A 27,292-nucleotide genomic window follows, 5' to 3' on the forward strand; every position below is an offset into this window, starting at 1 on the left:
CCTATTATGATGCTGTGGAGTTCGCCATCAAACCTAGGGGCCAGGGATATGTGTTCCGCCCTATTATGATGCGGTGGCGAATGCCTCCAGGGTCCAGGACAATGTGTTCCGCCATATTATGATGCGGTGGCTATCGCCTTCAATCCCAGGATCTAGGGTTAAATGTTCCACCCCATTATGATGCGGTGGCGATCGCCTCCAAACCCTGGGACTAGGATTATGTTTTCAGCCCTATTATGATACGGTGGTGTACGCCTCCAAACCCAGGCTCCAGGTTTATGTGTTCCGCCCTATAATGATGCGGAGGTGATCACCTCTAAACCCAGGCTCTAGGGTTAAGTGTTTTGCCCTCTTATGATGCGGTGGCAATCGCCTCCAAACCCAGGGTCTTGGGTCAAGTGTTCCGCCCTATTATGATGCGGTGGCAATCACCTTTAAACCCAGGGTCTAGGGGTAAATGTTCCGGTCTATTTTGATGCAGTGGCGATCGCCTCTAAATCTGGGGTCTAGGGTTAAGTGTTCTGCCCTATTATGTTGCGGTGGAGATCGCCTCTAAACCCTGTGTCTAGGGTTAAGTGTTCCACCCTATTATGATGCAGTGGCGATCACCTCCAAGCCCAGGGTCTAGGGTTATGTGTTCCGCCCTATTATGATGCGGTTGCATTTGCCTCAAGACCCAGGGTCTAGGGTTATGTGTTCCGCCCTATTATGATGCGAAAAACGCCGTGTAGTTTTTGCATACGATCCGTGACACAATCCGAGGGGCCGCTTACAGATCCAGCCAGGGCTGATGTTTATGTGTTCCACCCTATTATGATGCGGTGGTGCTCACCTCCAAACCCAGGGTCCAGGGCTATGTGTTCCGCCCTATTATGATGGGGTGGTGTTCGCTTCCAAACTCAGGCTCCAGGGCTATGTGTTCCGCCCTATTATGATGCTGTGGCATTTGCCACCAAACCCAGGGTCCAGGGCTATGTGTTCCGCCCTATTGTGATGCGGTGGTGATCACCTTCAAACCCTTGGTCTAGGGTTATGTGTTCCGCCCTATTATGATGCGGTGGCGAACGCCTCCAGGGTCCAGCGCTATGTGTTCCGCCCTATTATGATGCGGTGGTGATCACCTTCAAACCCTTGGTCTAGGGTTATGTGTTCCGCCCTATTATGATGCGGTTACAATTGCCTTTAAACCCAGGGTCTTGGGTCAAGTGTTCCGCCCCATTATGATGCGATGGCAGTCACCTTTAAACTAAGGCTCTAGGGTTATGTGCTCCCCCCTATTATGATGCGGTGGCGATCGCCTTCAAACCCAGGGTCTAGTGTTATGTGTTCCGCCCTATTATGATGCAGTGGTGATTGCCTTCAAACCCAGGGTCTTGGGTTATGTGCTCCCCCCTATTATGATGCGGTGGCGATCGCCTTCAAACCCAGGGTCTAGTGTTATGTGTTCCGCCCTATTATGATGCGGTGGCCTTCGCCTCTAAACACAGGCTCTAGGGTTAAGTTTTCCGCCCTATTATGATGCGGTGGCCTTCGCCTCTAAACACAGGCTCTAGGGTTAAGTTTTCCGCCCTATTATGATGCGGTGGCGTTTGCCTCTAAATCCAGGGTCTAGGGTTATGTGTTCTGCCCTATTATGATGCGGTGGCGTTTGCCTCCAAACCCAGGGTCCAGGGCTATGTGTTCCGCCCTATTATGATGCGGTGGCGATCGCCTCCAGGGTCCAGGGCTATGTGTTCCACCTTATTATGATGCGGTGGCGATCACCTTCAAACCCATGGTCTAGGGTTATGTGTTCCGCTCTATTATGATGAGGTGGCTTTCGCTTTCAAACCCTGGGACTAAGGTTATGTCTTCCTCCCTATTATGATTTGGTGGCGATCGCCTTCAAACCTAGGGTCTAGGGTTATGTGTTCCACCCTATTATGATGCAGTGGCTATTGCCTTCAAACCCAGGGTCTTGGGTCAAGTGTTCCACCCCATTATGATGCGGTGGTAGTCACCTTTAAACCCAGGCTCTAGGGTTATGTGTTCCTGCCTATTATGATGCGGTGGCTATCGCCTTCAAACCCAGGATCTAGGGTTAAATGTTCCACCCTATTATGATGCGGTGGCGATCGCCTCCAATCCCTGGGTCTAGGATTATGTGTTCAGCCCTATTATGATACGGTGGTGTACGCCTCCAAACCCAGGCTCCAGGTTTATGTGTTCCGCCCTATAATGATGCTGAGGCGATCACCTCTAAACCCAGGCTCTAGGGTTATGTGTTCCACCCTATTATGATGCGGTGGCGTTTGCCTCTAAATCCAGGGTCTAGGTTTATGTGTTCTGTCCTATTATGATGAGGTGACGTTCGCCTCCAAACCCAGGGTCTAGGGTTGTGTGTTCCGCCCTATTATGATGCTGTGGCATTAGCCACCAAACCCAGGGTCCAGGGCTATATGTTCCCCCCCTATTATGATGTGGTGGCAAACGCCTCCAGGGTCCATGGCTATGTTCTCCGCCCTATTATGATGAGGTGGCGATCGCTTTCAAACCCATGGTCTAGGGTTATGTGTTCCGCTCTATTATGATGTGGAGGCTATCACCTTCAAACCCAGGGTCTAGGGTTATGTGTTCCACCCTATTATGATGCGGTGGCGTTCGCCTCCAAACTCAAGGTCCAGGGCTATGTGTTCCGTCCTATTATGATGGGGTGGTGTTCGCCTCCAAACCCAGGCTCCAGGGCTATGTGTTCCGCCCTATTATGATGCTGTGGAGTTCGCCATCAAACCTAGGGGCCAGGGATATGTGTTCCGCCCTATTATGATGCGGTGGCGAATGCCTCCAGGGTCCAGGACAATGTGTTCCGCCATATTATGATGCGGTGGCTATCGCCTTCAATCCCAGGATCTAGGGTTAAATGTTCCACCCCATTATGATGCGGTGGCGATCGCCTCCAAACCCTGGGACTAGGATTATGTGTTCAGCCCTATTATGATACGGTGGTGTACGCCTCCAAACCCAGGCTCCAGGTTTATGTGTTCCGCCCTATAATGATGCGGAGGTGATCACCTCTAAACCCAGGCTCTAGGGTTAAGTGTTTTGCCCTCTTATGATGCGGTGGCAATCGCCTCCAAACCCAGGGTCTTGGGGTCAAGTGTTCCGCCCTATTATGATGCGGTGGCAATCACCTTTAAACCCAGGGTCTAGGGGTAAATGTTCCGGTCTATTTTGATGCAGTGGCGATCGCCTCTAAATCTGGGGTCTAGGGTTAAGTGTTCTGCCCTATTATGTTGCGGTGGAGATCGCCTCTAAACCCTGTGTCTAGGGTTAAGTGTTCCACCCTATTATGATGCAGTGGCGATCACCTCCAAGCCCAGGGTCTAGGGTTATGTGTTCCGCCCTATTATGATGCGGTTGCATTTGCCTCAAGACCCAGGGTCTAGGGTTATGTGTTCCGCCCTATTATGATGCGAAAAACGCCGTGTAGTTTTTGCATACGATCCGTGACACAATCCGAGGGGCCGCTTACAGATCCAGCCAGGGCTGATGTTTATGTGTTCCACCCTATTATGATGCGGTGGTGCTCACCTCCAAACCCAGGGTCCAGGGCTATGTGTTCCGCCCTATTATGATGGGGTGGTGTTCGCTTCCAAACTCAGGCTCCAGGGCTATGTGTTCCGCCCTATTATGATGCTGTGGCATTTGCCACCAAACCCAGGGTCCAGGGCTATGTGTTCCGCCCTATTGTGATGCGGTGGTGATCACCTTCAAACCCTTGGTCTAGGGTTATGTGTTCCGCCCTATTATGATGCGGTGGCGAACGCCTCCAGGGTCCAGCGCTATGTGTTCCGCCCTATTATGATGCGGTGGTGATCACCTTCAAACCCTTGGTCTAGGGTTATGTGTTCCGCCCTATTATGATGCGGTTACAATTGCCTTTAAACCCAGGGTCTTGGGTCAAGTGTTCCGCCCCATTATGATGCGATGGCAGTCACCTTTAAACTAAGGCTCTAGGGTTATGTGCTCCCCCCTATTATGATGCGGTGGCGATCGCCTTCAAACCCAGGGTCTAGTGTTATGTGTTCCGCCCTATTATGATGCAGTGGTGATTGCCTTCAAACCCAGGGTCTTGGGTTATGTGCTCCCCCCTATTATGATGCGGTGGCGATCGCCTTCAAACCCAGGGTCTAGTGTTATGTGTTCCGCCCTATTATGATGCGGTGGTGATTGCCTTCAAACCCAGGGTCTTGGGTTATGTGTTCCGCCCTATTATGATGCGGTGGCCTTCGCCTCTAAACACAGGCTCTAGGGTTAAGTTTTCCGCCCTATTATGATGCGGTGGCGTTTGCCTCTAAATCCAGGGTCTAGGGTTATGTGTTCTGCCCTATTATGATGCGGTGTCGTTTGCCTCCAAACCCAGGGTCCAGGGCTATGTGTTCCGCCCTATTATGATGCGGTGGCGATCGCCTCCAGGGTCCAGGGCTATGTGTTCCACCTTATTATGATGCGGTGGCGATCGCCTTCAAACCCATGGTCTAGGGTTATGTGTTCCGCTCTATTATGATGAGGTGGCTTTCGCTTTCAAACCCTGGGACTAAGGTTATGTCTTCCTCCCTATTATGATTTGGTGGCGATCGCCTTCAAACCTAGGGTCTAGGGTTATGTGTTCCACCCTATTATGATGCAGTGGCTATTGCCTTCAAACCCAGGGTCTTGGGTCAAGTGTTCCACCCCATTATGATGCGGTGGTAGTCACCTTTAAACCCAGGCTCTAGGGTTATGTGTTCCTGCCTATTATGATGCGGTGGCTATCGCCTTCAAACCCAGGATCTAGGGTTAAATGTTCCACCCTATTATGATGCGGTGGCGATCGCCTCCAATCCCTGGGTCTAGGATTATGTGTTCAGCCCTATTATGATACGGTGGTGTACGCCTCCAAACCCAGGCTCCAGGTTTATGTGTTCCGCCCTATAATGATGCTGAGGCGATCACCTCTAAACCCAGGCTCTAGGGTTATGTGTTCCACCCTATTATGATGCGGTGGCGTTTGCCTCTAAATCCAGGGTCTAGGTTTATGTGTTCTGTCCTATTATGATGAGGTGACGTTCGCCTCCAAACCCAGGGTCTAGGGTTGTGTGTTCCGCCCTATTATGATGCTGTGGCATTAGCCACCAAACCCAGGGTCCAGGGCTATATGTTCCCCCCCTATTATGATGTGGTGGCAAACGCCTCCAGGGTCCATGGCTATGTTCTCCGCCCCATTATGATGCGGTGGCGATCGCCTTCAAACCCATGGTCTAGGGTTATGTGTTCTGCCCTATTATGATGTGGTGGCTATTGCCTTTAAACCCAGGATCTAGGGTTATGTGTACCGCCCTATTATGAAGCGGTGGCGTTCTCCTTAAACCCAGGGTCTAGGGTTATGTGGTCTGCCCTATTATGATGCGGTGGCGTTCGCCTCCAAACCCAGGGTCTAGGGTTATGAGTTCCGCCCTATTATGATGCGGTGGCGATCACCTCTAAACCCAGGGTCTAATGTTATGTGTACCGCCCTATTATGAAGCGGTGGCGTTCGCCTCTAAACCCAGGGTCTAGGATTATGTGTTCCGCCCTATTATGATGCGGTGGCGTATGTCTCCAAACCCAGGGTCTAGGGTTATGTGCTCCGACCTATTATGATGCGGTGGCGTTCGCCCCCAGGGCTATATGTTCCGCCCTATTATGATGCTGTGGCGTTCGCCATCAAACCCAGGGTCCAGGGCTATGTGTTCCGCCCTATTATGATGCGGTGGCGATCGCCTTCAAACCCTTGGTCTAGGGTTATGTGTTCCGCCCTATTATGATGCGGTGGCATTTGCTGTCAAACCCCGAGTCTAGGGTTATATGTACCGCCCTATTATGAAGCGGTGGCGTTCGCCTCTAAACCCAGGGTCTAGGGTTATGTGTTCCGCCCTATTATGATGCGGTTGCATTTGCCTCAAGACCCAGGGTCTAGGGTTATGTGTTCCGCCCTATTATGATGCGGTGGCGTTTGCCTCCAAACCCCGAGTCGAGGGTTATTTTTTCCGCCCTATTATGATGCGGTGGCAATCACATCTAAACCCAGGGTGTAGTGTTAAGTTTACTGCCCTATTATGAAGCGGTGGCGTTCGCCTCTAAACCCAGGGTCTAGGGTTATGTGTTCAGCCCTATTATGATGTGGTTGCATTTGCCTCAAGACCCAGGGTCTAGGGTTATGTGTTCCGCCCTATTATGATGCGGTGGCGTTCGCCTCCAGGGCTATGTGTTCTGCCCTATTATGATGGGGTGGTGTTCGCCTCCAAACCCAGGCTACAGGGCTATGTGTTCCACCCTATTATGATGCTATCGCCTTCACACCCTGAGTCTAGGGCTATGTGTTCCGCCCTATTATGATGCGGTGGCGATTGTCTTCAAACCCAAGGTCTTGGGTCAAGTGTTCCGCCCCATTATGTTGCGGTGGCAGTCACCTTTAAACCCAGGCTCTAGGGTTATGTGTTCCTCCCTATTATGATGCGGTGGAGATTGCCTCTAAACCCAGGCTCTAGGGTTAAGTGTTCCGCCCTATTATGTTGCGGTGGCGATCGCCTCTAAACCCATGGTCTAGGGTTATGGGTTCCGCCCTATTATGATGCGGTGGCGTTTGCCTCCACACCCAGGGACTAGGGTTGTGAGTTGGACCCTATTATGATGCTGTGGCATTCGCCACCAAACCCAGAGTCCAGGGCTATGTGTTCCGCCCTATTATGATGCGGTGGCGAATGCCTTCAGGGTCCAGGGCTATGTGTTCCGCCCTATTATGATGCGGTGGCGATCGCCTTCAAACCCAGGGTCTAGGGTTATGTGTTCCGCCCTATTATGAAGCGGTGGCGATCGACTCCAAACCCTGAGTCTAGGATTATGTGCTCCGCCCTATTATGATGCGGTGGCGATCACCTCTAAACCCAGGGTCTAGTGTTATGTGTTCCACCCTATTATGTTGCCGTGGCATTCGCATCCAAACCCAGGGTCTAGGGTTATGTGTTCCGCCTTATTATGATGCGGTGGGGTTCGCTTCCAAACCCAGGGTCTAAGGTTATGTGTTCCGCCCTATTATGATGCGGTGGCGTTCGCCTCCAGGGCTATGTGTTCTGCCCTATTATGATGGGGTGGTGTTCGCCTCCAAACCCAGGCTACAGGGCTATGTGTTCCGCCCTATTATGATGCTATCGTCTTCAAACCCAGAGTCTAGGGCTATGTGTTCCGCCCTATTATGATGCGGTGGCGATTGCCTTCAAACCCAAGGTCTTGGGTCAAGTGTTCCGCCCCATTATGATGCAGTGGCAGTCACCTTTAAACCCAGGCTCCAGGGCTATGTGTTCCGCCCTATTATGATGCGGTGGCGAATGCCTCCAGGGTTCAGGGCTATGTCTTCCGCCCTATTATGATGCGGTGGCGATCGCCTTCAAACCCTTGGTCTAGGGTTATGTGTTCCGCCCTATTATGTTGCGGTGGCGTTTTCCTCCAAACCCCAAGTCTAGGGTTATGTGTTCCACCCTATTATGATGAAGTGGCGATCACATCTAAACCCAGGGTGTAGTGTTAAGTGTACCGCCTATTATGAAGCGGTGGCGATCGCCTTCAAACCCTTGGTCTAGGGTTATGTGTTCCGCCCTATTATGATGCGGTTACATTTGCCTCAAGACCCAGGGTCTAGGGTTATGTGTTCCGCCCTATTATGATGCGGTTGCGTTCGCCTCCAGGGCTATGTGTTCTGCCCTATTATGATGGGGTGGTGTTCGCCTCCAAACCCAGGCTACAGGGCTATGTGTTCCACCCTATTATGATGCTATCGCCTTCACACCCAGAGTGTAGGGCCATGTGTTCCGCCCTATTATGATGCGGTGGCGATTGCCTACAAACCCAAGGTCTTGGGTCAAGTGTTCCGCCCCATTATGATGCGGTGGCAGTCACCTTTAAACGCAGGCTCTAGGGTTATGTGTTCCGCCCTATTATGATGCGGTGGCGATTGCCTCTAAACCCAGGCTCTAGGGTTAAGTGTTCCGCCCTAATATGTTGCGGTGGCGATCGCCTCTCAACCCATGGTCTAGGGTTATGTGTTCCACACTATTATGATGCAGTGGCGTTTGCCTCCAAACCCAGTGTCTAGGTTTGTGAGTTGCACCCTATTATGAAGCTGTGGCGTTCGCCACCAAACCCAGAGTCCAGGGCTATGTGTTCCGCCCTATTATGATGCGGTGGCGAATGCCTCCAGGGTCCAGGGCTATGTGTTCCGCCCTATTATGATGCGGTTGCGTTCGCCTCCAGGGCTATGTGTTCTGCCCTATTATGATGGGGTGGTGTTCGCCTCCAAACCCAGGCTACAGGGCTATGTGTTCCACCCTATTATGATGCTATCGCCTTCACACCCTGAGTCTAGGACTATGTGTTCCGCCCTATTATGATGCGGTGGCGATTGTCTTCAAACCCAAGGTCTTGGGTCAAGTGTTCCGCCCCATTATGTTGCGGTGGCAGTCACCTTTAAACCCAGGCTCTAGGGTTATATGTTCCTCCCTATTATGATGCGGTGGAGATTGCCTCTAAACCCAGGCTCTAGGGTTAAGTGTTCCGCCCTATTATGTTGCGGTGGCGATCGCCTCTAAACCCATGGTCTAGGGTTATGGGTTCCGCCCTATTATGATGCGGTGGCGAACGCCTCCAGGGTCCAGCGCTATGTGTTCCGCCCTATTATGATGCGGTGGTGATCACCTTCAAACCCTTGGTCTAGGGTTATGTGTTCCGCCCTATTATGATGCGGTTACAATTGCCTTTAAACCCAGGGTCTTGGGTCAAGTGTTCCGCCCCATTATGATGCGATGGCAGTCACCTTTAAACTAAGGCTCTAGGGTTATGTGCTCCCCCCTATTATGATGCGGTGGCGATCGCCTTCAAACCCAGGGTCTAGTGTTATGTGTTCCGCCCTATTATGATGCAGTGGTGATTGCCTTCAAACCCAGGGTCTTGGGTTATGTGCTCCCCCCTATTATGATGCGGTGGCGATCGCCTTCAAACCCAGGGTCTAGTGTTATGTGTTCCGCCCTATTATGATGCGGTGGTGATTGCCTTCAAACCCAGGGTCTTGGGTTATGTGTTCCGCCCTATTATGATGCGGTGGCCTTCGCCTCTAAACACAGGCTCTAGGGTTAAGTTTTCCGCCCTATTATGATGCGGTGGCGTTTGCCTCTAAATCCAGGGTCTAGGGTTATGTGTTCTGCCCTATTATGATGCGGTGTCGTTTGCCTCCAAACCCAGGGTCCAGGGCTATGTGTTCCGCCCTATTATGATGCGGTGGCGATCGCCTCCAGGGTCCAGGGCTATGTGTTCCACCTTATTATGATGCGGTGGCGATCGCCTTCAAACCCATGGTCTAGGGTTATGTGTTCCGCTCTATTATGATGAGGTGGCTTTCGCTTTCAAACCCTGGGACTAAGGTTATGTCTTCCTCCCTATTATGATTTGGTGGCGATCGCCTTCAAACCTAGGGTCTAGGGTTATGTGTTCCACCCTATTATGATGCAGTGGCTATTGCCTTCAAACCCAGGGTCTTGGGTCAAGTGTTCCACCCCATTATGATGCGGTGGTAGTCACCTTTAAACCCAGGCTCTAGGGTTATGTGTTCCTGCCTATTATGATGCGGTGGCTATCGCCTTCAAACCCAGGATCTAGGGTTAAATGTTCCACCCTATTATGATGCGGTGGCGATCGCCTCCAATCCCTGGGTCTAGGATTATGTGTTCAGCCCTATTATGATACGGTGGTGTACGCCTCCAAACCCAGGCTCCAGGTTTATGTGTTCCGCCCTATAATGATGCTGAGGCGATCACCTCTAAACCCAGGCTCTAGGGTTATGTGTTCCACCCTATTATGATGCGGTGGCGTTTGCCTCTAAATCCAGGGTCTAGGTTTATGTGTTCTGTCCTATTATGATGAGGTGACGTTCGCCTCCAAACCCAGGGTCTAGGGTTGTGTGTTCCGCCCTATTATGATGCTGTGGCATTAGCCACCAAACCCAGGGTCCAGGGCTATATGTTCCCCCCCCTATTATGATGTGGTGGCAAACGCCTCCAGGGTCCATGGCTATGTTCTCCGCCCCATTATGATGCGGTGGCGATCGCCTTCAAACCCATGGTCTAGGGTTATGTGTTCTGCCCTATTATGATGTGGTGGCTATTGCCTTTAAACCCAGGATCTAGGGTTATGTGTACCGCCCTATTATGAAGCGGTGGCGTTCTCCTTAAACCCAGGGTCTAGGGTTATGTGGTCTGCCCTATTATGATGCGGTGGCGTTCGCCTCCAAACCCAGGGTCTAGGGTTATGAGTTCCGCCCTATTATGATGCGGTGGCGATCACCTCTAAACCCAGGGTCTAATGTTATGTGTACCGCCCTATTATGAAGCGGTGGCGTTCGCCTCTAAACCCAGGGTCTAGGATTATGTGTTCCGCCCTATTATGATGCGGTGGCGTATGTCTCCAAACCCAGGGTCTAGGGTTATGTGCTCCGACCTATTATGATGCGGTGGCGTTCGCCCCCAGGGCTATATGTTCCGCCCTATTATGATGCTGTGGCGTTCGCCATCAAACCCAGGGTCCAGGGCTATGTGTTCCGCCCTATTATGATGCGGTGGCGATCGCCTTCAAACCCTTGGTCTAGGGTTATGTGTTCCGCCCTATTATGATGCGGTGGCATTTGCTGTCAAACCCCGAGTCTAGGGTTATATGTACCGCCCTATTATGAAGCGGTGGCGTTCGCCTCTAAACCCAGGGTCTAGGGTTATGTGTTCCGCCCTATTATGATGCGGTTGCATTTGCCTCAAGACCCAGGGTCTAGGGTTATGTGTTCCGCCCTATTATGATGCGGTGGCGTTTGCCTCCAAACCCCGAGTCGAGGGTTATTTTTTCCGCCCTATTATGATGCGGTGGCAATCACATCTAAACCCAGGGTGTAGTGTTAAGTTTACTGCCCTATTATGAAGCGGTGGCGTTCGCCTCTAAACCCAGGGTCTAGGGTTATGTGTTCAGCCCTATTATGATGTGGTTGCATTTGCCTCAAGACCCAGGGTCTAGGGTTATGTGTTCCGCCCTATTATGATGCGGTGGCGTTCGCCTCCAGGGCTATGTGTTCTGCCCTATTATGATGGGGTGGTGTTCGCCTCCAAACCCAGGCTACAGGGCTATGTGTTCCACCCTATTATGATGCTATCGCCTTCACACCCTGAGTCTAGGGCTATGTGTTCCGCCCTATTATGATGCGGTGGCGATTGTCTTCAAACCCAAGGTCTTGGGTCAAGTGTTCCGCCCCATTATGTTGCGGTGGCAGTCACCTTTAAACCCAGGCTCTAGGGTTATGTGTTCCTCCCTATTATGATGCGGTGGAGATTGCCTCTAAACCCAGGCTCTAGGGTTAAGTGTTCCGCCCTATTATGTTGCGGTGGCGATCGCCTCTAAACCCATGGTCTAGGGTTATGGGTTCCGCCCTATTATGATGCGGTGGCGTTTGCCTCCACACCCAGGGACTAGGGTTGTGAGTTGGACCCTATTATGATGCTGTGGCATTCGCCACCAAACCCAGAGTCCAGGGCTATGTGTTCCGCCCTATTATGATGCGGTGGCGAATGCCTTCAGGGTCCAGGGCTATGTGTTCCGCCCTATTATGATGCGGTGGCGATCGCCTTCAAACCCAGGGTCTAGGGTTATGTGTTCCGCCCTATTATGAAGCGGTGGCGATCGACTCCAAACCCTGAGTCTAGGATTATGTGCTCCGCCCTATTATGATGCGGTGGCGATCACCTCTAAACCCAGGGTCTAGTGTTATGTGTTCCACCCTATTATGTTGCCGTGGCATTCGCATCCAAACCCAGGGTCTAGGGTTATGTGTTCCGCCTTATTATGATGCGGTGGGGTTCGCTTCCAAACCCAGGGTCTAAGGTTATGTGTTCCGCCCTATTATGATGCGGTGGCGTTCGCCTCCAGGGCTATGTGTTCTGCCCTATTATGATGGGGTGGTGTTCGCCTCCAAACCCAGGCTACAGGGCTATGTGTTCCGCCCTATTATGATGCTATCGTCTTCAAACCCAGAGTCTAGGGCTATGTGTTCCGCCCTATTATGATGCGGTGGCGATTGCCTTCAAACCCAAGGTCTTGGGTCAAGTGTTCCGCCCCATTATGATGCAGTGGCAGTCACCTTTAAACCCAGGCTCCAGGGCTATGTGTTCCGCCCTATTATGATGCGGTGGCGAATGCCTCCAGGGTTCAGGGCTATGTCTTCCGCCCTATTATGATGCGGTGGCGATCGCCTTCAAACCCTTGGTCTAGGGTTATGTGTTCCGCCCTATTATGTTGCGGTGGCGTTTTCCTCCAAACCCCAAGTCTAGGGTTATGTGTTCCACCCTATTATGATGAAGTGGCGATCACATCTAAACCCAGGGTGTAGTGTTAAGTGTACCGCCTATTATGAAGCGGTGGCGATCGCCTTCAAACCCTTGGTCTAGGGTTATGTGTTCCGCCCTATTATGATGCGGTTACATTTGCCTCAAGACCCAGGGTCTAGGGTTATGTGTTCCGCCCTATTATGATGCGGTTGCGTTCGCCTCCAGGGCTATGTGTTCTGCCCTATTATGATGGGGTGGTGTTCGCCTCCAAACCCAGGCTACAGGGCTATGTGTTCCACCCTATTATGATGCTATCGCCTTCACACCCAGAGTGTAGGGCCATGTGTTCCGCCCTATTATGATGCGGTGGCGATTGCCTACAAACCCAAGGTCTTGGGTCAAGTGTTCCGCCCCATTATGATGCGGTGGCAGTCACCTTTAAACGCAGGCTCTAGGGTTATGTGTTCCGCCCTATTATGATGCGGTGGCGATTGCCTCTAAACCCAGGCTCTAGGGTTAAGTGTTCCGCCCTAATATGTTGCGGTGGCGATCGCCTCTCAACCCATGGTCTAGGGTTATGTGTTCCACACTATTATGATGCAGTGGCGTTTGCCTCCAAACCCAGTGTCTAGGTTTGTGAGTTGCACCCTATTATGAAGCTGTGGCGTTCGCCACCAAACCCAGAGTCCAGGGCTATGTGTTCCGCCCTATTATGATGCGGTGGCGAATGCCTCCAGGGTCCAGGGCTATGTGTTCCGCCCTATTATGATGCGGTTGCGTTCGCCTCCAGGGCTATGTGTTCTGCCCTATTATGATGGGGTGGTGTTCGCCTCCAAACCCAGGCTACAGGGCTATGTGTTCCACCCTATTATGATGCTATCGCCTTCACACCCTGAGTCTAGGACTATGTGTTCCGCCCTATTATGATGCGGTGGCGATTGTCTTCAAACCCAAGGTCTTGGGTCAAGTGTTCCGCCCCATTATGTTGCGGTGGCAGTCACCTTTAAACCCAGGCTCTAGGGTTATATGTTCCTCCCTATTATGATGCGGTGGAGATTGCCTCTAAACCCAGGCTCTAGGGTTAAGTGTTCCGCCCTATTATGTTGCGGTGGCGATCGCCTCTAAACCCATGGTCTAGGGTTATGGGTTCCGCCCTATTATGATGCGGTGGCGTTTGCCTCCAAACCCAGGGACTAGGGTTGTGAGTTGGACCTTATTATGATGCTGTGGCATTCGCCACCAAACCCAGAGTCCAGGGCTATGTGTTCCGCCCTATTATGATGCGGTGGCGAATGCCTTCAGGGTCCAGGGCTATGTGTTCCGCCCTATTATGATGCGGTGGCGATCGCCTTCAAACCCAGGGTCTAGGGTTATGTGTTCCGCCCTATTATGAAGCGGTGGCGATCGACTCCAAACCCTGAGTCTAGGATTATGTGCTCCGCCCTATTATGATGCGGTGGCGATCACCTCTACACCCGGGTCTAGTGTTATGTGTTCCACCCTATTATGTTGCCGTGGCATTCGCATCCAAACCCAGGGTCTAGGGTTATGTGTTCCGCCTTATTATGATGCGGTGGGGTTCGCTTCCAAACCCAGGGTCTAAGGTTATGTGTTCCGCCCTATTATGATGCGGTGGCGTTCGCCTCCAGGGCTATGTGTTCTGCCCTATTATGATGGGGTGGTGTTCGCCTCCAAACCCAGGCTACAGGGCTATGTGTTCCGCCCTATTATGATGCTATCGTCTTCAAACCCAGAGTCTAGGGCTATGTGTTCCGCCCTATTATGATGCGGTGGCGATTGCCTTCAAACCCAAGGTCTTGGGTCAAGTGTTCCGCCCCATTATGATGCAGTGGCAGTCACCTTTAAACCCAGGCTCCAGGGCTATGTGTTCCGCCCTATTATGATGCGGTGGCGAATGCCTCCAGGGTTCAGGGCTATGTCTTCCGCCCTATTATGATGCGGTGGCGATCGCCTTCAAACCCTTGGTCTAGGGTTATGTGTTCCGCCCTATTATGTTGCGGTGGCGTTTTCCTCCAAACCCCAAGTCTAGGGTTATGTGTTCCACCCTATTATGATGAAGTGGCGATCACATCTAAACCCAGGGTGTAGTGTTAAGTGTACCGCCTATTATGAAGCGGTGGCGATCGCCTTCAAACCCTTGGTCTAGGGTTATGTGTTCCGCCCTATTATGATGCGGTTACATTTGCCTCAAGACCCAGGGTCTAGGGTTATGTGTTCCGCCCTATTATGATGCGGTTGCGTTCGCCTCCAGGGCTATGTGTTCTGCCCTATTATGATGGGGTGGTGTTCGCCTCCAAACCCAGGCTACAGGCCTATGTGTTCCACCCTATTATGATGCTATCGCCTTCACACCCAGAGTGTAGGGCTATGTGTTCCGCCCTATTATGATGCGGTGGCGATTGCCTACAAACCCAAGGTCTTGGGTCAAGTGTTCCGCCCCATTATGATGCGGTGGCAGTCACCTTTAAACGCAGGCTCTAGGGTTATGTGTTCCGCCCTATTATGATGCGGTGGCGATTGCCTCTAAACCCAGGCTCTAGGGTTAAGTGTTCCGCCCTAATATGTTGCGGTGGCGATCGCCTCTCAACCCATGGTCTAGGGTTATGTGTTCCACACTATTATGATGCAGTGGCGTTTGCCTCCAAACCTAGTGTCTAGGTTTGTGAGTTGCACCCTATTATGAAGCTGTGGCGTTCGCCACCAAACCCAGAGTCCAGGGCTATGTGTTCCGCCCTATTATGATGCGGTGGCGAATGCCTCCAGGGTCCAGGGCTATGTGTTCCGCCCTATTATGATGCGGTTGCGTTCGCCTCCAGGGTTATGTGTTCTGCCCTATTATGATGGGGTGGTGTTCGCCTCCAAACCCAGGCTACAGGGCTATGTGTTCCACCCTATTATGATGCTATCGCCTTCACACCCTGAGTCTAGGGCTATGTGTTCCGCCCTATTATGATGCGGTGGCGATTGTCTTCAAACCCAAGGTCTTGGGTCAAGTGTTCCGCCCCATTATGTTGCGGTGGCAGTCACCTTTAAACCCAGGCTCTAGGGTTATGTGTTCCTCCCTATTATGATGCGGTGGAGATTGCCTCTAAACCCAGGCTCTAGGGTTAAGTGTTCCGCCCTATTATGTTGCGGTGGCGATCGCCTCTAAACCCATGGTCTAGGGTTATGGGTTCCGCCCTATTATGATGCGGTGGCGTTTGCCTCCAAACCCAGGGACTAGGGTTGTGAGTTGGACCCTATTATGATGCTGTGGCATTCGCCACCAAACCCAGAGTCCAGGGCTATGTGTTCCGCCCTATTATGATGCGGTGGCGAATGCCTTCAGGGTCCAGGGCTATGTGTTCCGCCCTATTATGATGCGGTGGCGATCGCCTTTAAACCCAGGCTCCAGGGCTATGTGTTCCGCCCTATTATGATGCGGTGGCGAATGCCTCCAGGGTTCAGGGCTATGTCTTCCGCCCTATTATGATGCGGTGGCGATCGCCTTCAAACCCTTGGTCTAGGGTTATGTGTTCCGCCCTATTATGTTGCGGTGGCGTTTTCCTCCAAACCCCAAGTCTAGGGTTATGTGTTCCACCCTATTATGATGAAGTGGCGATCACATCTAAACCCAGGGTGTAGTGTTAAGTGTACCGCCTATTATGAAGCGGTGGCGATCGCCTTCAAACCCTTGGTCTAGGGTTATGTGTTCCGCCCTATTATGATGCGGTTACATTTGCCTCAAGACCCAGGGTCTAGGGTTATGTGTTCCGCCCTATTATGATGCGGTTGCGTTCGCCTCCAGGGCTATGTGTTCTGCCCTATTATGATGGGGTGGTGTTCGCCTCCAAACCCAGGCTACAGGGCTATGTGTTCCACCCTATTATGATGCTATCGCCTTCACACCCAGAGTGTAGGGCCATGTGTTCCGCCCTATTATGATGCGGTGGCGATTGCCTACAAACCCAAGGTCTTGGGTCAAGTGTTCCGCCCCATTATGATGCGGTGGCAGTCACCTTTAAACGCAGGCTCTAGGGTTATGTGTTCCGCCCTATTATGATGCGGTGGCGATTGCCTCTAAACCCAGGCTCTAGGGTTAAGTGTTCCGCCCTAATATGTTGCGGTGGCGATCGCCTCTCAACCCATGGTCTAGGGTTATGTGTTCCACACTATTATGATGCAGTGGCGTTTGCCTCCAAACCCAGTGTCTAGGTTTGTGAGTTGCACCCTATTATGAAGCTGTGGCGTTCGCCACCAAACCCAGAGTCCAGGGCTATGTGTTCCGCCCTATTATGATGCGGTGGCGAATGCCTCCAGGGTCCAGGGCTATGTGTTCCGCCCTATTATGATGCGGTTGCGTTCGCCTCCAGGGCTATGTGTTCTGCCCTATTATGATGGGGTGGTGTTCGCCTCCAAACCCAGGCTACAGGGCTATGTGTTCCACCCTATTATGATGCTATCGCCTTCACACCCTGAGTCTAGGACTATGTGTTCCGCCCTATTATGATGCCGTGGCGATTGTCTTCAAACCCAAGGTCTTGGGTCAAGTGTTCCGCCCCATTATGTTGCGGTGGCAGTCACCTTTAAACCCAGGCTCTAGGGTTATATGTTCCTCCCTATTATGATGCGGTGGAGATTGCCTCTAAACCCAGGCTCTAGGGTTAAGTGTTCCGCCCTATTATGTTGCGGTGGCGATCGCCTCTAAACCCATGGTCTAGGGTTATGGGTTCCGCCCTATTATGATGCGGTGGCGTTTGCCTCCAAACCCAGGGACTAGGGTTGTGAGTTGGACCTTATTATGATGCTGTGGCATTCGCCACCAAACCCAGAGTCCAGGGCTATGTGTTCCGCCCTATTATGATGCGGTGGCGAATGCCTTCAGGGTCCAGGGCTATGTGTTCCGCCCTATTATGATGCGGTGGCGATCGCCTTCAAACCCAGGGTCTAGGGTTATGTGTTCCGCCCTATTATGAAGCGGTGGCGATCGACTCCAAACCCTGAGTCTAGGATTATGTGCTCCGCCCTATTATGATGCGGTGGCGATCACCTCTACACCCGGGTCTAGTGTTATGTGTTCCACCCTATTATGTTGCCGTGGCATTCGCATCCAAACCCAGGGTCTAGGGTTATGTGTTCCGCCTTATTATGATGCGGTGGGGTTCGCTTCCAAACCCAGGGTCTAAGGTTATGTGTTCCGCCCTATTATGATGCGGTGGCGTTCGCCTCCAGGGCTATGTGTTCTGCCCTATTATGATGGGGTGGTGTTCGCCTCCAAACCCAGGCTACAGGGCTATGTGTTCTGCCCTATTATGATGCTATCGTCTTCAAACCCAGAGTCTAGGGCTATGTGTTCCGCCCTATTATGATGCGGTGGCGATTGCCTTCAAACCCAAGGTCTTGGGTCAAGTGTTCCGCCCCATTATGATGCAGTGGCAGTCACCTTTAAACCCAGGCTCCAGGGCTATGTGTTCCGCCCTATTATGATGCGGTGGCGAATGCCTCCAGGGTTCAGGGCTATGTCTTCCGCCCTATTATGATGCGGTGGCGATCGCCTTCAAACCCTTGGTCTAGGGTTATGTGTTCCGCCCTATTATGTTGCGGTGGCGTTTTCCTCCAAACCCCAAGTCTAGGGTTATGTGTTCCACCCTATTATGATGAAGTGGCGATCACATCTAAACCCAGGGTGTAGTGTTAAGTGTACCGCCTATTATGAAGCGGTGGCGATCGCCTTCAAACCCTTGGTCTAGGGTTATGTGTTCCGCCCTATTATGATGCGGTTACATTTGCCTCAAGACCCAGGGTCTAGGGTTATGTGTTCCGCCCTATTATGATGCGGTTGCGTTCGCCTCCAGGGCTATGTGTTCTGCCCTATTATGATGGGGTGGTGTTCGCCTCCAAACCCAGGCTACAGGCCTATGTGTTCCACCCTATTATGATGCTATCGCCTTCACACCCAGAGTGTAGGGCTATGTGTTCCGCCCTATTATGATGCGGTGGCGATTGCCTACAAACCCAAGGTCTTGGGTCAAGTGTTCCGCCCCATTATGATGCGGTGGCAGTCACCTTTAAACGCAGGCTCTAGGGTTATGTGTTCCGCCCTATTATGATGCGGTGGCGATTGCCTCTAAACCCAGGCTCTAGGGTTAAGTGTTCCGCCCTAATATGTTGCGGTGGCGATCGCCTCTCAACCCATGGTCTAGGGTTATGTGTTCCACACTATTATGATGCAGTGGCGTTTGCCTCCAAACCCAGTGTCTAGGTTTGTGAGTTGCACCCTATTATGAAGCTGTGGCGTTCGCCACCAAACCCAGAGTCCAGGGCTATGTATTCCGCCCTATTATGATGCGGTGGCGAATGCCTCCAGGGTCCAGGGCTATGTGTTCCGCCCTATTATGATGCGGTTGCGTTCGCCTCCAGGGTTATGTGTTCTGCCCTATTATGATGGGGTGGTGTTCGCCTCCAAACCCAGGCTACAGGGCTATGTGTTCCACCCTATTATGATGCTATCGCCTTCACACCCTGAGTCTAGGGCTATGTGTTCCGCCCTATTATGATGCGGTGGCGATTGTCTTCAAACCCAAGGTCTTGGGTCAAGTGTTCCGCCCCATTATGTTGCGGTGGCAGTCACCTTTAAACCCAGGCTCTAGGGTTATGTGTTCCTCCCTATTATGATGCGGTGGAGATTGCCTCTAAACCCAGGCTCTAGGGTTAAGTGTTCCGCCCTATTATGTTGCGGTGGCGATCGCCTCTAAACCCATGGTCTAGGGTTATGGGTTCCGCCCTATTATGATGCGGTGGCGTTTGCCTCCAAACCCAGGGACTAGGGTTGTGAGTTGGACCCTATTATGATGCTGTGGCATTCGCCACCAAACCCAGAGTCCAGGGCTATGTGTTCCGCCCTATTATGATGCGGTGGCGAATGCCTTCAGGGTCCAGGGCTATGTGTTCCGCCCTATTATGATGCGGTGGCGATCGCCTTCAAACCCAGGGTCTAGGGTTATGTGTTCCGCCCTATTATGAAGCGGTGGCGATCGACTCCAAACCCTGAGTCTAGGATTATGTGCTCCGCCCTATTATGATGCGGTGGCGATCACCTCTAAACCCAGGGTCTAGTGTTATGTGTTCCACCCTATTATGTTGCCGTGGCATTCGCATCCAAACCCAGGGTCTAGGGTTATGTGTTCCGCCTTATTATGATGCGGTGGGGTTCGCTTCCAAACCCAGGGTCTAAGGTTATGTGTTCCGCCCTATTATGATGCGGTGGCGTTCGCCTCCAGGGCTATGTGTTCTGCCCTATTATGATGGGGTGGTGTTCGCCTCCAAACCCAGGCTACAGGGCTATGTGTTCCGCCCTATTATGATGCTATCGTCTTCAAACCCAGAGTCTAGGGCTATGTGTTCCGCCCTATTATGATGCGGTGGCGATTGCCTTCAAACCCAAGGTCTTGGGTCAAGTGTTCCGCCCCATTATGATGCAGTGGCAGTCACCTTTAAACCCAGGCTCCAGGGCTATGTGTTCCGCCCTATTATGATGCGGTGGCGAATGCCTCCAGGGTTCAGGGCTATGTCTTCCGCCCTATTATGATGCGGTGGCGATCGCCTTCAAACCCTTGGTCTAGGGTTATGTGTTCCGCCCTATTATGTTGCGGTGGCGTTTTCCTCCAAACCCCAAGTCTAGGGTTATGTGTTCCACCCTATTATGATGAAGTGGCGATCACATCTAAACCCAGGGTGTAGTGTTAAGTGTACCGCCTATTATGAAGCGGTGGCGATCGCCTTCAAACCCTTGGTCTAGGGTTATGTGTTCCGCCCTATTATGATGCGGTTACATTTGCCTCAAGACCCAGGGTCTAGGGTTATGTGTTCCGCCCTATTATGATGCGGTTGCGTTCGCCTCCAGGGCTATGTGTTCTGCCCTATTATGATGGGGTGGTGTTCGCCTCCAAACCCAGGCTACAGGGCTATGTGTTCCACCCTATTATGATGCTATCGCCTTCACACCCAGAGTGTAGGGCTATGTGTTCCGCCCTATTATGATGCGGTGGCGATTGCCTACAAACCCAAGGTCTTGGGTCAAGTGTTCCGCCCCATTATGATGCGGTGGCAGTCACCTTTAAACGCAGGCTCTAGGGTTATGTGTTCCGCCCTATTATGATGCGGTGGCGATTGCCTCTAAACCCAGGCTCTAGGGTTAAGTGTTCCGCCCTAATATGTTGCGGTGGCGATCGCCTCTCAACCCATGGTCTAGGGTTATGTGTTCCGCACTATTATGATGCAGTGGCGTTTGCCTCCAAACCCAGTGTCTAGGTTTGTGAGTTGCACCCTATTATGAAGCTGTGGCGTTCGCCACCAAACCCAGAGTCCAGGGCTATGTGTTCCGCCCTATTATGATGCGGTGGCAAATGCCTCCAGGGCTATGTGTTCCGCCCTATTATGATGCGGTGGTGATCGCCTTCAAACACATGTTCTAGGGTTATGGGTTCCTCCCTATTATGATGCGGTGGCTATCGCCTTCAAACCCAGGATCTAGGGTTATGTGTTCCGCCCTATTATGATGCGGTGGCAATCGCCTCCAAACCCAGGGTCCAGGGCTATGTGTTCCGCCCTATTATGATGCAGTGGTGTTTGCCTCCAAACCCAGGGTCTTGGGTTATGTGTTCTGCCCTATTATGATGCGGTGGCGTTCGCCTCCAGGGCTATGTGTTCCGCCCTATTATGATGGGGTGGTGTTCGCCACCAAACCCAGGGTGAGGGCTATGTTTTCTGCCCTATTATGATGCGGTAGCGAACGCCTCCAGGGTCCAGGGCTATGCGTTCCGCCCTATTATGATGAGGTGGCGATCGCTTTCAAACCCATGGTCTAGGGTTATGTGTTCCGCTCTATTATGATGTGGAGGCTATCACCTTCAAACCCAGGGTCTAGGGTTATGTGTTCCACCCTATTATGATGCGGTGGCGTTCGCCTCCAAACTCAAGGTCCAGGGCTATGTGTTCCGTCCTATTATGATGGGGTGGTGTTCGCCTCCAAACCCAGGCTCCAGGGCTATGTGTTCCGCCCTATTATGATGCTGTGGAGTTCGCCATCAAACCTAGGGGCCAGGGATATGTGTTCCGCCCTATTATGATGCGGTGGCGAATGCCTCCAGGGTCCAGGACAATGTGTTCCGCCATATTATGATGCGGTGGCGATCGCCTTCAAACCCAGGGTCTAGTGTTATGTGTTCCGCCCTATTATGATGCAGTGGTGATTGCCTTCAAACCCAGGGTCTTGGGTTATGTGCTCCCCCCTATTATGATGCGGTGGCGATCGCCTTCAAACCCAGGGTCTAGGGTTATGTCTTCCGCCCTATTATGATGTGGTGGTGATCGCCTTCAAACCCAGGGTCTTGGGTTATGTGTTCCGCCTTATTATGATGCGGTGGTGATTGCCTTCAAACCCAGGGTCTTGGGTCAAGTGTTCCGCCCCATTATGATGCGGTGGCAGTCACCTTTAAACCCAGGCTCTAGGGTTATGTGTTCCGCCCTATTATGATGCGGTACCAGTCGTCTTTAAACCCAGGCTCTAGGGGTATGTGTTCCGCCCTATTATGATGCGGTGGCTACCGCCTCTAAACACAGGCTCTAGGGTTAAGTGATCCGCCCTATTATGATGCGGTGGCAATTGCCTCTAAACCCAGGGTCTAGGAGTATGTATTCCGCCCTATTATGATGCGGTGGCGTTTGCCTCTAAATCCAGGACCTAGGGTTATGTGTTCCGCCCTATTATAATCCGGTGGCTATCGCTTTCAAAACCCAGGGTCTAGGGTTATGTGTTCCACCCTATTATGATGCGGTGGCGATCGCCTTCAAACCCATGGTCTAGGGTTATGTGTTTCGCCCTATTATGATGTGGTGGCTATCTCCTTCAAACCCAGAGTCTAGGGTTATATGTTCCGATCTATTATGATGCGGTGGCGATCGCCTTCAAACCCAGGGTCCAGGGCTATGTGTTTCACCCTATTATGATTCTGTGGTATTCGCTACCAAACCTAAGGTCCAGGGCTATGTGTTCCGTCCTATTATGATGTGGTGGGTACGCCTCCAGGGTCCAGGGCTATGTGTTGTGTCCTATTATGATGCGGTGACTATCTCCTTCAAACCTAGGGTCTAGGGTTATGTCTTCTGCCCTATTATGATGCGGTGGCGATCGCCTTCAAACCCATGGTCTAGGGTTATGTGTTTCGCCCTATTATGATGTGGTGGCTATCGCCTTCAAACCCTTGGTCTAGGGTTATGTGTTCCGCCCTATTATGATGCGGTTGCATTTGCCTCAAGACTCAGGGTCTAGGGTTATGTGTTCCGCCCTATTATAATGCGTTGGCGTTCGCCTCCAGGGCTATGTGTTCTGCCCTATTATGATGGGGTGGTGTTCGCCTCCAAACCCAGGCTACAGGGCTATGTGTTCCACCCTATTATGATGCTATCGCCTTCACACCCAGAGTGTAGGGCTATGTGTTCTGCCCTATTATGATGCGGTGGCGATTGCCTTCAAACCCAAGGTCTTGGGTCAAGTGTTCCTCCCCATTATGATGCGGTGGCAGTCACCTTTAAACGCAGGCTCTAGGGTTATGTGTTCCGCCCTATTATGATGCGGTGGCGATTGCCTCTAAACCCAAGCTCTAGGGTTAAGTGTTCCGCCCTATTATGTTGCGGTGGCGATCGCCTCTCAACCCATGGTCTAGGGTTATGTGTTCCGCCCTATTATGATGCAGTGGCGTTTGCCTCCAAACCCAGTGTCTAGGGTTGTGAGTTGCACCCTATTATGAAGCTGTGGCGTTCGCCACCAAACCCAGAGTCCAGGGCTATGTGTTCCGCCCTATTATGATGCGGTGGCGAATGCCTCCAGGGTCCAGGGCTATGTGTTCCGCCCTATTATGATGCGGTGGCGATCGCCTTCAAACACATGGTCTAGGGTTATGGGTTCCTCCCTATTATGATGCGGTGGCTATCGCCTTCAAACCCAGGATCTAGGGTTATGTGTTCCTCCCTATTATGATGCGGTGGCGATCGCCTCCAAACCCTGACTCTAGGATTATGTGCTCCGCCCTATTATGATGCGGTGGCGATCACCTCTAAACCCAGGGTCTAGTGTTACGTGTTCTATCCTATTATGATACGGTGGCATTCGCCTCCAAACCCAGGGTCTAGGGTTATGTGTTCCGCCCTATTATGATGTGGTTGCATTTGCCTCAAGACCCAGTTTCTAGGGTTATGTGTTCCGCCTTATTATGATGCGGTGGCGTTCGCCTCCAGGGCTATGTGTTCTGCCCTATTATGATGGGGGGGTGTTCGCCTCCAAACCCAGGCTACAGGGCTATGTGTTCCACCCTATTATGATGCTATCGCCTTCACACCCAGAGTCTAGGGCTATGAGTTCCGCCCTATTATGATGCGGTGGCGATTGTCTTCAAACCCAAGGTCTTGGGTCAAGTGTTCCGCCCCATTATTTTGCGGTGGCAGTCACCTTTAAACCCAGGCTCCAGGGTTATGTGTTCCTCCCTATTATGATGCAGTGGCGATTGCCTCTAAACCCAGGCTCTAGGGTTAAGTGTTCCGCCCTATTATGTTGCGGTGGCGATCACCTCTAAACCCATGGTCTAGGGTTATGTGTTCCGCCCTATTATGATGCGGTGGCGTTTGCCTCCAAACCCAGGGACTAGGGTTGTGAGTTGGACCCTATTATGATGCTGTGGCATTCGCCACCAAACCCAGAGTCCAGGGCTATGTGTTCCGCCCTATTATGATGCGGTGGCGAATGCCTCCAGGGTCCAGGGCTATGTGTTCCGCCCTATTATGATGCGGTGGCGATCGCCTTCAAACCCAGGGTCTAGGGTTATGTGTTCCGCCCTATTATGATGCGGTGGCGATCGACTCCAAACCCTGAGTCTAGGATTATGTGCTCCGCCCTATTATGATGCGGTGGCGATCACCTCTACACCCCGGGTCTAGTGTTATGTGTTCCATCCTATTATGTTGCCGTGGCATTCGCATCCAAACCCAGGGTCTAGGGTTATGTGTTCCGCCTTATTATGATGCGGTGGGGTTCGCTTCCAAACCCAGGGTCTAAGGTTATGTGTTCCGCCCTATTATGATGCGGTGGCGTTCACCTCCAAACCCAGGGTCCATGGCTGTGTGTTCCACCCTATTATGATGGGGTGGTGTTCGCCTCGAAACCCAGGCTCCAGGGCTATGTGTTCCACCCTCTTATGATGCTATGGCGTTTGCCACCAAACCCAGGTTCCAGGGATTTGTGTTCCGCCCTTTTATGATGCGGTGCCGAACGCCTCGAGGGTCCAGGGCTATATTTCCGCCCTATTATGATGGGGTGGTGTTCGCCTCCAAACCCAGGCTACAGGGCTATGTGTTCCGCCCTATTATGATGCTATCGTCTTCAAACCCAGAGTCTAGGGCTATGTGTTCCGCCCTATTATGATGCGGTGGCGATTGCCTTCAAACCCAAGGTCTTGGGTCAAGTGTTCCGCCCCATTATGATGCCATGGCAGTCACCTTTAAACCCAGGCTCCAGGGCTATGTGTTCCGCCCTATTATGATGCGGTGGCGAATGCCTCCAGGGTTCAGGGCTATGTCTTCCGCCCTATTATCATGCGGTGGCGATCGCCTTCAAACCCTTGGTCTAGGGTTATGTGTTCCGCCCTATTATGATGCGGTGGCGTTTGCCTCCAAACCCCGAGTCTAGGGTTATGTGTTCCACCCTATTATGATGCGGTGGCGATCACATCTAAACCCAGGGTGTAGTGTTAAGTGTACCGCCTATTAAGAAGCGGTGGCGATCGCCTTCAAACCCTTGGTCTAGGGTTATGTGTTCCGCCCTATTATGATGCGGTTGCATTTGCCTCAAGACCCAGGGTCTAGGGTTATGTGTTCCGCCCTATTATGATGCGGTGGCGTTCGCCTCCAGGGCTATGTGTTCTGCCCTATTATGATGGGGTGGTGTTCGCCTCCAAACCCAGGCTACAGGGCTATGTGTTCCACCCTATTATGATGCTATCGCCTTCACACCCAGAGTGTAGGGCTATGTGTTCCGCCATATTATGATGCGGTGGCGATTGCCTTCAAACCCAAGGTCTTGGGTCAAGTGTTCCGCCCCATTATGATGCGGTGGCAGTCACCTTTAAACGCAGTCTCTAGGGTTATGTGTTCCGCCCTATTATGATGCGGTGGCGATTGCCTCTAAACCCAGGCTCTAGGGTTAAGTGTTCTGCCCTATTATGTTGCGGTGGCGATCGCCTCTCAACCCATGGTCTAGGGTTATGTGTTCCGCCCTATTATGATGCAGTGGCGTTTGCCTCCAAACCCAGTGTGTAGGGTTGTGATTTGCACCCTATTATGAAGCTGTGGCGTTCGCCACCAAACCCAGAGTCCAGGGCTATGTGTTCCGCCCTATTATGATGCGGTGGCGAATGCCTCCAAGGTCCAGGGCTATGTGTTCCGCCCTATTATGATGCAGTGGCGATCGCCACCAAACCCAGGTTCCAGGGATTTGTGTTCCGCCCTTTTATGATGCGGTGCCGAACGCCTCGAGGGTCCAGGGCTATATTTCCGCCCTATTATGATGGGGTGGTGTTCGCCTCCAAACCCAGGCTACAGGGCTATGTGTTCCGCCCTATTATGATGCTATCGTCTTCAAACCCAGAGTCTAGGGCTATGTGTTCCGCCCTATTATGATGCGGTGGCGATTGCCTTCAAACCCAAGGTCTTGGGTCAAGTGTTCCGCCCCATTATGATGCCATGGCAGTCACCTTTAAACCCAGGCTCCAGGGCTATGTGTTCCGCCCTATTATGATGCGGTGGCGAATGCCTCCAGGGTTCAGGGCTATGTCTTCCGCCCTATTATCATGCGGTGGCGATCGCCTTCAAACCCTTGGTCTAGGGTTATGTGTTCTGCCCTATTATGATGCGGTGGCGTTTGCCTCCAAACCCCGAGTCTAGGGTTATGTGTTCCACCCTATTATGATGCGGTGGCGATCACATCTAAACCCAGGGTGTAGTGTTAAGTGTACCGCCTATTAAGAAGCGGTGGCGATCGCCTTCAAACCCTTGGTCTAGGGTTATGTGTTCCGCCCTATTATGATGCGGTTGCATTTGCCTCAAGACCCAGGGTCTAGGGTTATGTGTTCCGCCCTATTATGATGCGGTGGCGATTGCCTTCAAACCCAAGGTCTTGGGTCAAGTGTTCCGCCCCATTATGATGCCATGGCAGTCACCTTTAAACCCAGGCTCCAGGGCTATGTGTTCCGCCCTATTATGATGCGGTGGCGAATGCCTCCAGGGTTCAGGGCTATGTCTTCCGCCCTATTATCATGCGGTGGCGATCGCCTTCAAACCCTTGGTCTAGGGTTATGTGTTCTGCCCTATTATGATGCGGTGGCGTTTGCCTCCAAACCCCGAGTCTAGGGTTATGTGTTCCACCCTATTATGATGCGGTGGCGATCACATCTAAACCCAGGGTGTAGTGTTAAGTGTACCGCCTATTAAGAAGCGGTGGCGATCGCCTTCAAACCCTTGGTCTAGGGTTATGTGTTCCGCCCTATTATGATGCGGTTGCATTTGCCTCAAGACCCAGGGTCTAGGGTTATGTGTTCCGCCCTATTATGATGCGGTGGCGTTCGCCTCCAGGGCTATGTGTTCTGCCCTATTATGATGGGGTGGTGTTCGCCTCCAAACCCAGGCTACAGGGCTATGTGTTCCACCCTATTATGATGCTATCGCCTTCACACCCAGAGTGTAGGGCTATGTGTTCCGCCATATTATGATGCGGTGGCGATTGCCTTCAAACCCAAGGTCTTGGGTCAAGTGTTCCGCCCCATTATGATGCGGTGGCA

General features: G+C 52.1%; 1 protein-coding gene across 1 annotated transcript in view; it reads left to right on the forward strand.

Annotated features, from left to right (window-relative positions):
* Positions 1–27,292, forward strand: part of PRMT3 (protein arginine methyltransferase 3) — an 881,955-nt gene that overhangs the window by 499,573 nt on the left and 355,090 nt on the right. The window lies entirely within an intron of this gene.

Source organism: Triturus cristatus, chromosome 3_1 (genome assembly GCF_964204655.1).
Source record: "Triturus cristatus chromosome 3_1, aTriCri1.1, whole genome shotgun sequence".
Lineage (NCBI taxonomy): Eukaryota > Metazoa > Chordata > Amphibia > Caudata > Salamandridae > Triturus > Triturus cristatus.